The sequence below is a fragment of the Haemaphysalis longicornis genome, unplaced genomic scaffold (assembly GCF_048455015.1).
Source record: "Haemaphysalis longicornis isolate Haplotype H1 unplaced genomic scaffold, Haemaphysalis longicornis Haplotype H1 scaffold_4, whole genome shotgun sequence".
NCBI classification, from domain to species: Eukaryota; Metazoa; Arthropoda; class Arachnida; order Ixodida; family Ixodidae; genus Haemaphysalis; species Haemaphysalis longicornis.
In genome coordinates this window covers 188,521,577-188,537,838 of record NW_027526361.1, presented here as the reverse complement: position 1 = coordinate 188,537,838, position 16,262 = coordinate 188,521,577, and the positions used below count along the sequence as shown (strand labels likewise).

General features: G+C 52.3%; 1 protein-coding gene across 1 annotated transcript in view; it reads right to left on the bottom strand.

Moving 5' to 3' along the window:
• Positions 1 to 16,262, bottom strand: part of LOC144179590 (sodium-coupled monocarboxylate transporter 2-like) — a 203,932-nt gene that overhangs the window by 81,026 nt on the left and 106,644 nt on the right. The window lies entirely within an intron of this gene.

Sequence of the window (16,262 nt, the reverse complement as noted above, 5' to 3'; positions counted from 1 at the left end):
TTCTGCGTCATGCAAATTTCCAGCGTTTTTTTCCAGTGCGGCAGCTTCAGATGTGAATTCGGCCACCGTTTTAGGAGCGTTGCGGACAAGGCAAGCAAAGAGTTATTGCTTCAATCCTCGCATCATAAACCTGAGCTTCTTTTCTTCCGTCATATCTGGGTTCGCGCGGCGAAATAGTTGCTTCATCTCTTCAACGAAGATAACGACCCCTTCATTGGTGTGTTGCGTGCGTGTTTCCAACATAAGGGGGGCTCGTTCTTTCCGTACGACGGTGGCGAATGTTTTAAGGAACTCGCTCTTAAAGAGAGACCAGTCGGCTAGGGAGCTGTAATGGTTTTCAAACCACGATCGTGAAGTATCTTCTAAATGGAAGAAAACATGGCGGAAAGTTTCGTCGTCATCCCACCTTTTAAAGATGCGGACGGACGCAATCCACTTTATCCAACCAGTCCACAGGGTCTTCTCCGGTGGATCCGCGGAACGATGGTATATCTCGGGGGTGCTGCAGGACGACGGGAGGAGTGGCTTGTTGCCCCATGTTGTCGGTTTCAGCGGTCTTTCTCTTGGTTCGTTCTTGTAGGAGACCAAACTGGTCCGGTAAACCTTGCAGTCAGCGGCTGATTCGGCTTGAGCTGGCTTGTCAGCTTCCAGAAGGCGACGGGAGCATAAAGGGAGCGTACCCCGCACCTTAACCAGATGTGACGAAGCCAAAGACGATGCAGTTGTCTTCAATAAAAACAAGAAAAACAAGCCAATAAATTCAAGCCAACAGGCCAGCTAGGTCCCGAGTGACCTGCATCTATCTCTGAATAATGAGGAATATTGAAATGAGCGCATTCAGTTTGGACTCCTCTTTCACGGAAACTTGCACGTTATTTTCTCCGCATCCATGTAAATGTTTCCCCATGTGTCTCTCGGCGTCTAATCTACAGGCAACCCAGGCGTATTTGCATTGCCCAAATAGCATTGCATAGTTCCTCGGAGGTCTAATTTACGCTCCGTGGATAATGGGCTCCTTATTTTTATGAAGGAATTACAGGCGCCGCTAAAGGGAAAAAGCGATTACCGTACCAGCAGTGAGCGCGGCAGTGCTCCGCGTAGAAGGCCCTGCTTCGGTAGTGGCCACTGCATCGTTGGTTGGGGGCAGCGCGAAACGCGCCCTCTCGTCACGCTGGGCGTCAAGCAGTTCAACTGGCTCCTTTGCAATGATGACCTCCCACCTTCAGCCAAACTCATGGTTCCTCGTGTGGTCAAGAGGGCGCTGCGGTCGCCGAAGGGAGCGGACGCACTTCGCATCGGCTCCGATGATTTCGACAAATTGTGCGGGCCAATCGATTACATCGAAGTGATTCTGGTATAGGGTTGCGCAGCTTGACCCAGGGAATCGGCTGATACCAATCTTCGGCAAGTTGCATCATTTTTCACCGATTTATCGGCATCGACAGATCGGCCAACGTGGTCGTCCGGCTAAGCCTAACCTAGGCTTAGCACGACTTCGGGCCGGGCGCGCCGACGGCGGCCGCCGCGGCGAAGACGGAGACCACCCTGGAGGGAGCGGTGACCATCATGGACACCGACATCGAAACCACCACCACCACCACCACCATCCAGTTTCCCGAGTACGAGGAAGACGGCAATCACCAGCAAGCATCGACGATGGAAGTTAACTTCACGCAAGGACGGATGTCGGTAGCGGTTACCGGCGTGGATCCAACACCGAAGGAGGGAGGCGAAGGCAGGTGGCAAGAAGCAAGACGGAGAATGCGGCGGCGAGCGACCGGGAAGGAGACGGCCGGCGGTAAGTCGGTTCCCTCTTCTGCCGTTTCCGCGGCTGCTAACGCTTCCGTTCTCGCGCCCGCCGCAACCCCTGCTAAGAATCAGGCGAGGTTCGCGAAACAGGTCGCGGTCAGGTTAACCAAGGCAGCGCGCATGCCGCGTGAGTTGCCGAAGGGCGATTTTAGGGTTATACTCCGGCCACGTGGCGGGCTGAACGTAGCTCGCACGGCGGCGCCGTTACTCATGGAAGCCATTTTAGAGGTGGCGGGAATTACATTGCAGGAGTCCAGGGAGGACGCGATTTGCACTAACGACGCACAGAATATTATAGTAATTAGCACCCCGCACGAGCAGAGGGCCCAGAAGTACTCGAGCATCAGCTCGCTCAAGATAGCGGGCAGGGTGCACGAGGTGTGCGCGTACGTACCGGCGCCCGAGGGCACCGTGAAGGGAGTTATCAGGAACATTCCGACCGCGTACACGGAGCAGGAGTTACAGGAAATCATAGTCAGCGGAGAGAACCCGACGGCGCTAGAGGCGCACAGAATAGGTAGTACTACCACGGTGATCGTGGCCTTTGAGGGCACCACAGTGCCCAGTACAATCAAGTTCGCAGCTCTAATTACCAAATGCAGTCTCTATAAGCAGCACTACGAAGTGTGTCACTGCTGCGGCAGGTTGGGACACCGCACGGACGTGTGCCCCTACCCGAACACTAAAGTATGCTTTGCGTGCGGAGTGCCCAACCCGGGCCCCGCGCGCGAGCCGGAATGCAAACCCCGCTGCAAATTGTGCGGCGGGGCTCACCCCACCGGGGCGGCGGGATGCAGTAACCGCTACAAGACCCCCCACTTGGTAAAGCAACGCCGGTGGGAGCGCCGGCGTGCGGAAGAACAAAGGCAGCAACAGCGGCGTGTGCCGACATTAGGCCTGGCCGACTTCCCGCAGCTGCAGCGCGCGCCCGAAAAAGGCGCGAAACAGCAACAGTCAATCCGAGCGGCAACGGTAACAACAACTGCAACAGATAGCAGCGCTCCGGCGGAAAGATCAACCGGCAGCGCGGGAAATCACGGAAAGAGCAGCAGCAGCGGTCATCTACGAGAAGGAGTAGCGTGGGCCAAGGCAGTGGCGGCGCCGCCGCTACCGCTGCCGCCGCAGCCAAAAGCGCAGCAACAGCAACCAACGGCGGAGACGATCGAGCTTCGCGGCGAGGTTGCGCGTCTCAAGGAGCAGCTAGCGCAGAGGGACAGACAGATACAAGAGCTCAGCACCAAGCTGGACATGGTCCTTAACAACCAACTACACCAACAACAGCGGCAACAGCCACCGTTACAGGCACTACCGCAAGTCGCGCGTAGACAGGCGCAGAGGCGCGCGTACGAGCAGGAAGAGCAGATGCAGCTGCAGGAGGAGTCGGAGCCGGAATACGCGGCAGGCCTGCAGACAGCGGAATCCACCGAGGAAGAAGAAGAAGGAGAGGGAGAATTAATAGCAGCGACAAGCGGAAGCGGCGAACTTACAACCACGGAAGAAGAAGAGGAAGCAGAGAACTCTAGCCCCAGAGCCAAAAGGCGGGTAACAATGCTAGAAGCGCTCGAGCGCCGCCACCAACGGTTGGACGAGCGTGTCAACCACACGGAAAGGGAGCTAGAAGCGATCAACCAAAGGATAGCAAAGGTGGAAGCAACAACAGCGGACATGAACACCCGCATGGCTAACGTCGAACGCCTGCTCCAACAACTACTGACAAGAATTCCCGATCTCACCCACCAACAAAAACAGCAGCCGCAGCTGCCACTGCAGCCACAGCCACAGCCACAGCCACAGCCGCCGCAACAGCAGCCGCCACAACAACACCAACAAACAACCGAAGCCACTCGCCCAACATGGCCGGAACAACGCTAGCGCGCGAGCTCGTGGTGTGGCAATGGAATGCGAATGGCCTGCGCGCAAAGAAGGCAGCTTTACAACAATACATAAAGAGTGTCGGCAGAAGACCGGACGTTATACTCGTACAGGAGACACACACAGAAGACCCCCCGAGCCTGCCGGGATACCGCTCCTACGCCAGCCCGCCCAGCGCAAGAACGGCCGGGAAAGGTGCGGGGCAGGGAGTGTGTACCCTGGTAAGGAAAGGGATCACCTACGTAGAACACGGCTTACTACAGAACAGCACCATCGAGCACCTGGCAATCGAAGTCGTGACGGGTCGCAAGAGGAAAGAAAGCACCTACATAATTAATGTCTACAGTAATCCCAAACAGTTCCAGCAAAAGTTCAGGACACTCATCCATAAAACGAAACAGCTGGCCGGGGACGACACCGCGCTCGTGTGCGGGGACTTCAACGCTCCGCACACGGCGTGGGGGTACCCGAAGACCACGGCCAAGGGCCGAAGCCTACACGACGAAGCCCTCGAAGCGGAATACCACCTGCTCAACGACCCGAACACCCACACGCGACACGGCACGTCGGTACAGCGAGACACGAACCCGGACCTCGCTTTCTGCAACAAAGCCACCACCGGAGTCCGCTGGCGGAACACGGGCGAGACGCTCGGCAGCGACCACTGCGTCCTCGAGATTGCGGTGCCGCTGCACGGCCGACCCCCGGCCCCCCGCAAGCAGGCAATCACAGATTGGAACAAGTACAGAGAGGAGCTGGACGCCCTGACTGGACGGGTGGAAGACGACATCGAAGAGTGGACGCGAGCCCTGAACGCAGCCGCGCGGGCAGCCACCACGGAAATCGAGGCGGACGAAGGGATCCCGCTGATAGACAGCCGCCTAGCGCACCTGCTGGAGGCGAAAAACTCGCTGAAAGCCCGATGGCAGAGGCAACGTCACAACAGAAGACTCCGCAAACGCATTGCACTGTTAAACATCGAAATCGAGAAGCACAGCGCAGTGCTCTGCCGACAGCAGTGGCAGGCGGTCTGTCATGAAGCGGACGGCCAAATCCACAAGAGCAGGACCTGGCACTTGCTCCGGCACCTTCTGGACGAGAGTAAAACGAAAGGGACCCAACACCACATCCTTGCACGGACGATGCACAAGGCGAAGCAGGAGCTCGGCGAAGCCGAGGTCCGCCGGCGCATAGACGGCAAGTACCTCCCGTCCACCCCGCCGACCCCCCTCCCGAGTTACGCGGGCGAGGCTAACGCCAAGCTCGACGCCGACATCGAGGAGTGGGAGGTTCGGGCAGTCATCCAAACGATAAACAGCAAGTCCGCCCCGGGGCCGGACGGGGTTTCCAACAAAGCGCTGCGTAACCTGAGCGATGCGGCAATAAGGACGCTGACGGGGTACTACAACAAGTGCTGGCGGACCGGCAAGCTCCCAGCCAGCTGGAAGGAGGCCAAAACGGTCCTGATCCCGAAGCCGGGTAAGGCACCGAGCATAGACAACTTGCGGCCCATATCCCTGACGTCCTGCGTGGGGAAGGTGCTGGAGCACGTCCTGCTAAACAGGTGGCAAGAATACCTCGAAGAGGAAGGCCTGTACCCGGACACCATGCTGGGCTTCCGGGCCAGGCTCAGCACTCAAGATGCGATGTTGCTGCTCAAACACGAGGTCCTCGACCGACCGGCCGGCTCCATGGACAACCGGGCGGTGCTCGGCCTAGACCTGAAAGGCGCGTTTGACAACGTCCGCCACTCAGCCATCCTCGACCAGGTCTCGCACCTCAACATGGGGGAGAGGTCGTTCGCCTACATTCGCGACTTCCTCTCGGGCCGCACCGCAAAGATCGTGGCCGGAGACATGGAGCTGCCGAAGAAGAGTCTGGGAAGCACGGGAACGCCGCAGGGCGCCGTGATTTCGCCGACGCTGTTCAACATCGTAATGATCGGGGTTGCCCAGCGCCTCCAGGGCATCCCGAAGGTCGGACACACCATATACGCAGATGACATCACGCTGTGGGTGTCCGGCGGCAGTGACGGCGAGATTGAGGCGTCCCTGCAGGAAGCCATAGACGCAGTCGAAGACCAACTACAAGACACGGGCCTGACGTGCTCCCCGACCAAGTCGGAGCTGCTGATATTAACACCAAAGGGAAGAAGAAGAAGCCACAAGAGAGGAGGAGAAGAAGAAGAAGAGAAGCCGGGCATCAACCTAAAGACACGGGACGGGACGGCCATTCCGCGGGTGAAGACGCTTCGAGTCCTCGGACTGCACGTCGACGCTCACGGGCACAATGGCTTCACCGTTGCCAAGCTCGAATTGAAGGTCATGACGGCGATGCGAATAATCAAGAAAGTGGCGTCCAGACACGGAGGCATGAGAGAGGCCAACCTCCTTAAGCTGGTCCAGTCATTCGCCGTGAGCCACGTGGCGTACGTTGCTGCCTTTCACAACTGGACGGTGGCGGAGCGCGGGAAATTGGACGCTCTGCTGCGCAAAGCATACAAGACGGCGTTAGGCCTGTATACACACACTAGCACAGAGAGACTCCTAGAACTGGGGGTACATAACACCCTTAGCGAGATCGCGGAAGCGCAAAACACTGCACAGCTCACGCGGCTTACACTCACTAGAACCGGTAGGTCAATTCTCCGCAGAATAGGCTACCGATCGGGAACGCTGCGGGAAAATGAAGGCGGGAGCGGCGAGGGGGGCGGGGGCGGGGGCGGTGGCGGCGATTGCGGCGGCGGAGAGGAGCCGCGGCGGCCGCTGCCGGTGCCGGCGCGGTCGCTGCCGCGCGGGCTGCTCGGCCTCATGCAGATACCGCCGCTACCGAAGCACATGGACCCGGAAGAGAACCGGGAGCGCCGCGCGGCCAGAGCGAGAGCCCTAACGGCCGTGCACGCGACGGACACTAATGCATACTACGTGGACGTGGCGGAATATCCGAACCGCCGGGGCACGTACGCTGTGGCCGTGATTGCAGCGACCTCCGGGAAGCTGTGCTCGGCGGGCAGCGTCAGAGCCCGGGACTCAACGAAAGCGGAGGAGCTGGCGATCGCGCTGGCCTTAGTGGACCCACGGTGCGCGACAGTGCTGTGCGACTCGCGAAGTGCAGTGCTGAACTACGCCAGAAACTCGGTGTCACAGTGCGCGATCAGGGTGTGCGGGGCCCTGCCCCGACGGACGCTACCGGTGGTCCTCAAATGGTTCCCGGCACACGTGGGACCAGTGGGGACCGGGACCAACCGCAACGAGGAGGCGGACCGCGCGGCGCGCGTGCTCACAAGTCACGGCAGTGCCGCCGGCGCGGCCGCTGCTACCGCTGCCGCACCCGCAATGGGGGCGGCGGCGCCGGTGGCGGCTGCGGCCGCAGCGAGTCCGCCCCCTCCATCGAACGCGGAAGGCAACCAAGAAACGGATGAAGACGGGGATGACGAAGAGGAGACAACCCCACTTAGCTCCTACAGAGACGTGCTGGCATGGTACAGGGAGGGCAGACGAGCCTACCCACCGCCACACCGGAACCTTACCAGAAGGGAAGGGGTGCTCGTGCGACAGCTTCAAACGCGAGCGATATGGACGCCCGTGTTCGCCAAGCACGTGTGCCCCGAACTATTTCCAACGGACACGTGTGCGCTGTGCGGTAGCGCTCGGGCGACCATGCAGCACATGCTGTGGGGTTGCCACCAATCACCACTAGCAGACGAGGACGACCCGCTACCACCGCGTGTGAAGCGCGCGGCGACCAGCGGAACTTACGAATACCAGAAGATGGCTGCCGAGCTCGCGCTTGCGGCCATCGAGCGCCAGCGGCCGAAATCGCTGCTACCCACCCCCCCCCCCCCACAGGGGGCTGGAGGGCGGCGTCAGTAGGTGACCTAACGGTTCCACGCAGGCTCAATAAAGAAGTTGTATCTCTCTCTCTCGTGTGGTCAAGGTCAAGCAAGCGCCTAGTGAGGTTTGGAGGCACTGACGAAAGCGCCTCCGACCACGCTTAGGCCATTGGCATAACCAATTAGCGGCGCCGATAGCTTCCGCAGTGAAAGCGTCTAATCGCTCGTACGTTCCAAGGAGACGGGTGCCGATAAAGGGAGAGGTAAAAGAGTCAGGGAGAAAATAGCTCAGTCACGGTGAAGCCAACATTGCCTGCGACATTGTGCGTAACGTTCGGCCGGCGTCAACTCGTGTTTCTCGCGCCCTCACGCTATGGTTCTATAGCAGTTCTGCTACACAACGATGACTCCGTCGCTATGGAGTCACATAACAGGTCGCAGCTAATGGGACGCCAAACCGGCACGTATCCGCGTTCTCAGCCACATGGCATATCGCAGCCAACAGAAAGGTCACATTGGCTAGAATGAACCAGCACGAAAAACGGGCAAAGAAAACAAGCTACGTTTGCAAGTACTCAATATAGACTATTTACTTCGTAAGAAGAGTGAAAAATATAGAAAAAAAACAGGCTAGCCCTGCGCATGAGCAGAGGAACTAATGAGATTATAAAAATAATAAAAAAAACTAATGTTGACAGACGACAGATGGTGTGAGCACTCTGTCGGTGGCGCTCTTGGTAAAAGAGATCGCATGTTTGGATGGATAGGGTGTCTCGTTTGTCTTTACAACCCCACATGTGAGCATGTATTTTTCAATGTTTTTGTGTTTTCATTATTTTTAATGGTTATGTGCAGCACCCGCATTTGTTGTCTATATTTATCGCCCTTCCTGACAAAATAGACAGTTGTTAGTCAGCGCTTGTGTATGTCGCTTTTTTTCTCTGTCCCGTTTTTTTTTTTCGCTGTTACATTAAAAGCGGAGCCGTTGCAAATCGAGCTTTTGCGTGAGTCTGCTGCAGGACGTGCGTCACACAGCTGTATGAACAGTTTCTTAGACCTGCCTAAGGCCTCGCAGAAATCGGTTCCCAGACAGACTGATAGAAGACGCAGTGGTCTCGCAGGGTCAGGTTGCTGTCCTTCCCGCGATGGCAGTAAGAGGAGAAAGAGGCTTCCGCCACTGACGATTAGGTGCAGATTACTTTCCGCGAGCTGTATAATTCGCACGCCGAAGGAGCTGCTCCTCCCGGGCGAGCGCCCGTTCATGTTCGGGCTGACGCAATAGAGCCACAGCGGCGCTGTTCCAGCAGATTCACGCTAAGTGGAACGGGGTCTAGTTTTTCTGATAATGTACCAACTCGCTCAACTACAAACGGTACCTCAGAGTGGCGCAGCGGCTTTCGCTGACTCATGGCGTATGAAAGCCAATGAGGCGGAACGACAGGGCGGCGCACGTAGCAGGGAATATAGGTGCCGTTACGCTGTTACGTACAACACAGTATTTTCATCCCAAGGAGCAACTAAATGCTTTTGCATTAGTGCTTTATGGTGGGTACGTTTCTGTTCAAGCACCGTGTGAAGCGTGTGGGCATCTCGCTTCTCAGCAAGCTATTTTGTTCGAAATCATGTGACGATATTTGACAGCATTTTGGAGCTTTAAAATCATTTACTGCGTACTTTTTAATTTCTCGGCATGTCTTTCTCTTTGAAAGAACGCATCAAAGGGGTTATTTTGTAGATCTTGCTTCCCGTTTTCTGTGAAGATAGCACAATCCACTACTCCGAAAAGCAGCGCAGAAAAGACATGGACAGAGACAAGACGACGAAGACTGCGCTGTCAGTGCTGTCCTCATCTTTTCATGTCTTTATTTGGGCTGCTGTTTGGATAATGAACCAACATGTCCAGTTTTCTACATTAATCGAATCCGCTTCTGTTTCTCAATATTCCCAGTAATGGATAACGGACTCTTCTACCAGGTTTCCAGCGTTGATCTCGGCATCAGATTGTTTCTGTGATACGTCGCTGTGCACTCTAGTTGGATAAACGGCTTCATAGAGCGTAGTGGCGTCTAAAGAGACAAGAAAGATGGTGCGAACGAAGCTGATGTCAGAAACATAGAAATTTTGGAAAGGAAAGTTAGAAGGAACAACGCATAAACAGTGTAGCCCTCTAGGTTTTCGCAGTAAAATATTCTGACAAATACATGTTTACCATCCCCAAGAAGTTCACCCACAAATAAACTAGTAATACCGTGGGAGAAAAGTTATCAGTATTTAGCAAGATCTTTTGAACGCAAACTCCACAAAGTGTACTTCGCAGAATGCTCAAGGGTTTATGTGTACTCTGTCGTGAAAACTGACTGCCAATAAAATGACGGCTGATAGTTTGGAGGCATCCAGAACGTCGTAGAACAATATCTAAGACTTGAAACTGCGCACAAAGCCAGCTATTCTCCCCAACGATACATTCCTCAAAATGCTTCTCATAACGTTCAGAAACTGCCCACTAATAAGTGCTGAAAGCTTTGCCAAGAGCCGGAAAGGCGGTCCTCAAGTTGGGTGGGGCGCACTTTTATGGAATCTACGACCAAACGTCTCTACCGTAAAACACCAAGAAACAAAGGCGGAGAAAGAGAACGCAGGACAAGTGCTCTACTCACCACGTGTTTCAAGCTTAGCCAATTAACATCGCTTCCAATCCAGAAAACGCCTGCTAGCGTCCCTCTGACCTTCAAAGAATCGCCTCGTGTGGTCAAGGTCAAGCAAGCGCCTCGTGAGGTTTGCGGCCCCGACGGAAGTGCCAACGAGCACGCTTCGGCCATTCCATGGCTTAACGAATTCGTGGCGCCGATATCTACTGCAGTCTCCTCACTTGCTCGTCCCATGTGGAGGTGTGTGGAAAGGGGTAGGCAGAAAGAGTGTGGTCGCGTGCCAACGGAAATTGATGCATGGAGGTGCTTACTGCATCAAAGCCCATTGCACGTTCCCCCGTAAAGCAGCGCTGCACCGACGAGCATCTCTGTTTTTTCTAGCTGTGAAATTGTGTGCGGGTGCACTGCGCACCCAGCCCGAGAACCGAGATTTCGCTCGACAAACTTGGCACCATTTGTGGATACGCTGGAAAGTATGTATCGTATCCGAAACGGTAAACTCTTTCTTATGGGTGACGGCCGTCTACACTCGAAAGAAATAAAATTTAAAAATTGCGATGCCTAAATTCCGGGTCTCATTTATGCCCTGTGCAAAAAGGCTGCGCCAATCATCCACCTTGACATAGTGAACAATGGCTTCTAATTTCTTACTGGAAAGAAGCCCCGTATTGTAGCCCCGTATTGTATCAATACCACATTTAACGGGAGCAGGGCATGCACTGTTTCAAAAGAACCGAGCATAGGGTAGATGCAAGCAGTGAGGGCAGATTTTAAGAAAGTTCAGTTCACCTTCACGTAGCAGAGCGTACGTGTCACTACACTAACATGCTTGATATAGAACTATGCTTAAAACTACACTGACCACGCTCCTATGTTTTACCAGTGATTGTTTTTACTGGAGCTTGTCGGCAGCCTTGACATCGGTGATTCATTTTCTACAGAGAGTTTACTTGATGTGATTGACTTTGTGGCAAATGTCACAAATGTTCAGTGTGCTTTTTCTGCAGACGTACGCGCATGTTTTTTATGCATAGGTGCAGAGGATTCGCTTAATTCAGCGCTTTACTCACGGCTTTTTGTTTCCCTCACACGATGCATTGCCAAGAGCAACGTGTTTCGTTTACAGAACTCTAGGGGAATGTCTGCAGATAGTTTCATGGCGCTGTTGTAGTTTTACTTTGACGCTAAAATTGTCTTTTCCGAAGAACCCTTTATCAGGTCAAAAAAACAAGGAATGTGTATTGAGTGGAGTGCCGCGGCGCCAATGGAAAATACTGTAGGCCGGTAGCCTCAAATGGCCCATTCAGTTGCGAAGACGGCGTTCGGCGCTCGTAGCACAAACGGCTCTTTCGGGACCGCCCCGTTACTAGGCAAAGGCGAGAGGTGGTCCTTCGGAAGCGTTGCGTAGCACGAGGCGTTCCCCAACGCCAGCCTAAACACGGCAGTAGCGATATATGGTCGTCCACGCCAGTACACCACAGATGGAGAGAGCGGAGGAACGCAGCCGAAGGAGGGAATAGATAAGCAGCGAAATCCACCCTCCTCGTCAAAAGTGCAGCGGCGCAACGTGTCGAAGACAGATCAAAGCCATTCGAAACTGTTAAGGCGGACCAAAAAACAAATTTCCCAAAGCGGCAAAGTTAGAAACTATTAGGCGAAAGCAGGGCGTCTAAGGTGAAAAATTGGAAGGGAGGCTTAGCGCGAAGCAGACTAGGAAAGTGATGAAACGAGATAGTAGATACTTTCGTACTATCAAGTGGACGCCATATTTATAGACTTCGCCAAAGCTTTTGATAAGGTGCCCCACAGTAAATTTATTGACGAACTTGTATCTATTAGTATTAACAATAACCTAATAGCATGGATAAAAATGTATCTATCAAATCGTAGGCAGTATGTAACCGTAAACAACACAGCCTCTGATTCATTGGAAGTTTTTTTCCGGAGTACCGCAAGGTTCCGTTTTAGGACCCATCTTGTTCCTAATATATGTAAATGATATCTATATGTGCATTGAGCCTAACGTTAAAATGAGACTATTCGCTGATGACTGCGTGATCTACACCACTATCCACACTACTGATGACCACCTTAGACTTAACACCACACTAGCTAATATTGCATGCTGGTTCCTTGAGTGGGGAATGGAAATTAACGTGTCGAAAACAGCTTGCCTTAGCATAACTCGCAGAAAAACAATCGAGCATTTTAATTACAATTTGGTGGGCACAAACATTGCAAGAACCGACGCTGTTAAATACCTGGGTTTCACTTTTACAAGTAAACTGAAGTGGGATGCACATATAAACAGCACATACACAAAAGCATATCGCCAGCTAGGGTTTCTGCGTCAAAAACTTGCATTGGCGCCTCCTAATGTAAAACTGACAGCATATGAATCTCTCATAAGGCCGATCCTCGAGTACGTCAGCATTGTTTGGAACCTCCATCAAAAATATCTTTCCAACAAATTAGACAACGTCCAACACAAGGCCCTTCGCTTTATCTATTCGAAGTATTCGAGACAACGTCCAACACAAGGCCCTTCGTTTATCTATTCGAAGTATTCGAGGCATGACAGTGTCACTGAGCTGCGCAGGCGGGCATGCTTACACCCTTGCAGCCCGCCGCCGTGTCTGTTCCTTAAAATTTCTTTTTCTTTTATATCACAACGGTTTAAACATAGATACGGACAACTATATAAAGGCGCCTAACCACTACTCCCTTCGTACCAACCATAATAAGTGCATCACACCATTCATGTCACGCTGTGATACTTTGAAATATTCATTCTTCCCGTCAGCAGTGGAAGAGTGGAACAAACTACCACGTGAATGCGTTAACCTTTCCTCTGCAGATTCATTTATTCGAAATGTAGAAAGACTGTTTAACGAGGAGTAAAAGTTCCCCTTTTTTGGTTTGTGAGCGCTTCCGAAAACACTGATCACTGTAGCACCTGCTGATGCCACGATGATATTTTGTGACCTGGCCATGATTTTGTGCAATAGCTTTCATCTTCCAAGTTTTATTTTCACCAGCATCTTGTGATTCTGTTTCTTTCGGTATCTGCGATATTGCTTGGCTTGTACCCGAGTGTGTATATTTGCACGCCCACCGTGTATGAGCCTGAGAAAGGCTTACAGTATTAAATAAATAAAAAAAAACTTTTATCCTTTGGAATTCACGACCCAGAAGAAATACTCAGTAGCCCCGGGATTTCGTCATGCGGGCGTCGTTAGATACTTGAATTTTAGCTTGGACAGGGAGAATGTCATGCTAGTTTTTAAGCACCGATCACGTTGTAAGATTCCGATGATTTTTAGTAGCATTAAATAAAAATTTTTCTTAGGCGCCTATAGGCTACCCTTCGGAAGTTTTGGACATTTGATCAGCACAAAGACGCCCCTGCACGTTTTAGATTTTCATATTTTGTTTTCATCCTGCAAAGGTTGTTTGCGTGATTTATTCACCAAGTGCCCACAACAAACTGTTGTGCATGTATAAGCTTGTTAAATGACAATCGGAAGTGTAATGACGTCCCCTGCTCTCAAGTCCGCACGTCAAAACTGGTGCGAGTGCGCTGCGGGAAAACCTTGCACTGCGAGCTGTAGTCTGCTTGCTATTCGAGTTTCATCTCGGTAGGTGTGGTTTATGCCTTGATGAGGATAGCCAGAAGTCGTACACTCAAGACACCACCGGAACTTTCTAAATTTAAGCCAAATGCACATGCATACATCGGGTAAGCACGTTTTAAGGAAGGTGGAAGAAAGGTAAAAAGCACGAGTGTTTTTTTCGCTAGCGTATGTACGCTGGGCCCCCTGTGTGCACACATTCCTCTCAAGCCTAAAAGCTCAAGCACTCCAAGCCGTTTATGAAATGGGGAATCGTCGAGATACTATTTTCTGCTCGAAAACGTACAATGATCAGATGGGCAGGTGCGTCACTTTTTTACGTTCGATGCAGTGAGACATTGTGAGTATTGACCAGCTCATTTCGAACGATGTAAATGCAGGCCTTTTGTTTGTGAAACTAAAATCTTGAGCTAAAGCCGGAACATTGGCCCCAGGGCTTGTAGAAACGCTGAAGTACATAAACAAAGAAGGGCGCTGTATATTAGGAAACTTCGCCTGTGCTCCGTATGAAGAAAGGTACTTTTTTAGATGTTTTGGCTTCAGTGGTCCAATTACAACCTTTCTGCCGTGTTTTTTTAATACTACGCACTCGCTCTTGCTCTTAACGGTGATGAGCCGATAGTTGGCTTGCATGCTGCTTTGTCGGGTAGCATAAAACAAAAGATGACACACGAGGTCACTGAAAAACTAAAAATGAAGGAAGCTCACACTAACGGGTAAAACTAGAATATAGCGAAGCTGTACGCAATCTTAACTACTATCACGAAGGTTTAATTCCTAGGTTGCAGCCGATTTGTTTATTCTTGGCTGCCGCACCGACCTTTACTCCATCATGGCTCCAATAAACCTGAGCTTCTTTTATTTTTTGGAAGTGATAATCATAGGACATCAACTTGGAGAGGCGTACTCTACTACGTATCATTCTCTTTCCGGGCAAATGTTGCCACGATTAGGGCGAACGGTGGAGTTTTTGTTCGCCAATCTTGGGCGATCTCCGTAACTCGGTATAGCTTGGTTTGACGAACATTGCATACGAGCATTTGCAAATCATTGCATACCAGCAATTATTTTTTTGCGTTTGAAAATTTCTTGCGAGTAGAGAAGTATGTGAGGGGATGTCTTGTTCTTGACAGTTCTATTATGCATCCAAGCATGGCCTTATTCAATGAACAGCTGAACACCTTTTCAACGCCCTTTCAACACCCTAAGAAAAACCAAGGGTGTTGAAGTTGATCAACACCCTTTTTTTCACACAAGGGTCAAGAGCTAGAAAAAGGGTGTTGAGATTCAAGAAAAAGGGTGTAAAGGCCTCCCAACAACCTTTTTCCACTTATGCTACACCCTTTTTGGCTAAAAGGGTGTAAAAAAGTTGAGTGTGGGTATAGACTAGTCTGAGCTGCGACGCTGTTGTCTGCTGCAAAGCTGTGAATAACTCAGAGGTGTTTGTTGCGAAAGTCTTGCATTATTAGCCACGTTCCCAGGAAGTAACAACAGGCGGCTCTGGTGGAAGAGGCACAACTGGTAACTACCTCTTGACGGCGACCGCGATGAATCCCAAGGATAGAACCTCCCAACACCTGTGAGCCCTATGGATAGCGCAGTAAAGTGCAATATTTCCGGATAAAAATGAAGTCATCCTGTCCTGCAGACTTCGATGCCCAACAAAGCTGCTGGAATAGCTTCACTCAATAGCTATGCTCGTTACACCAATTAAAAACATCAGGCAGCACGCAAAGTTATTTTAAACTAACCCTTTGGAGCTAGTTTGTAAACAACGTTAAGTTACCCAGCACACCCCATGACGCTACCGACCAGACTGAAGATGTGATGTGATGCTCGATCTATATCCTCTTTCGTTCCTCCTTTGTGCTATACGTGCTATATCTTGACGGCTGGCGATGTCCCCATGATAGGCTGCTGGTTGTGCACGTGTTCGCTGCGTAACCATGAAACTTTTGTGCGTCACGGGGTTTTTCCCGAATGGGCGTCTTTTACCTTGAGCGGCACGTACGATTTTTGTCGCGTTCATTCCCTTCTTTGCTCGTTTTAGGGGCGAAACTCCTTAAGTCATGGGTCTGTCCATCCCTTGTGTCTCGTGGTACGTGACCGCCGCACGCTTTCGGAGATGTCGCAAAGTGGGCCGCGTTGCACGCGCAAGAACCGGCTGCAACCGGCAGAGCAAACTCGGCACCGGGAGCGCGAGCTTGTCTGTGTTCGCCAACGGAGGCGCGAGCGCACGTGCACTGCGAGGGGGAGATCACGCTAGAGATCACGCCACGAACGCAGGCAGTCGTTCTCGGAGATCGAACGAGACGCAAGGACCTTTGCTCGTTTCCTCTCGTCTTGTTCGGGCACAAGTTCGCCCTAAATAAAAGTTCTTTCTTTACCGTTGTGTCCCATCCTACGTGACAAATGGTGGTGGAGGTGCGGGGTAGTCCTCGATGCCGCGGGGTCTTTCACCAGGTCTGG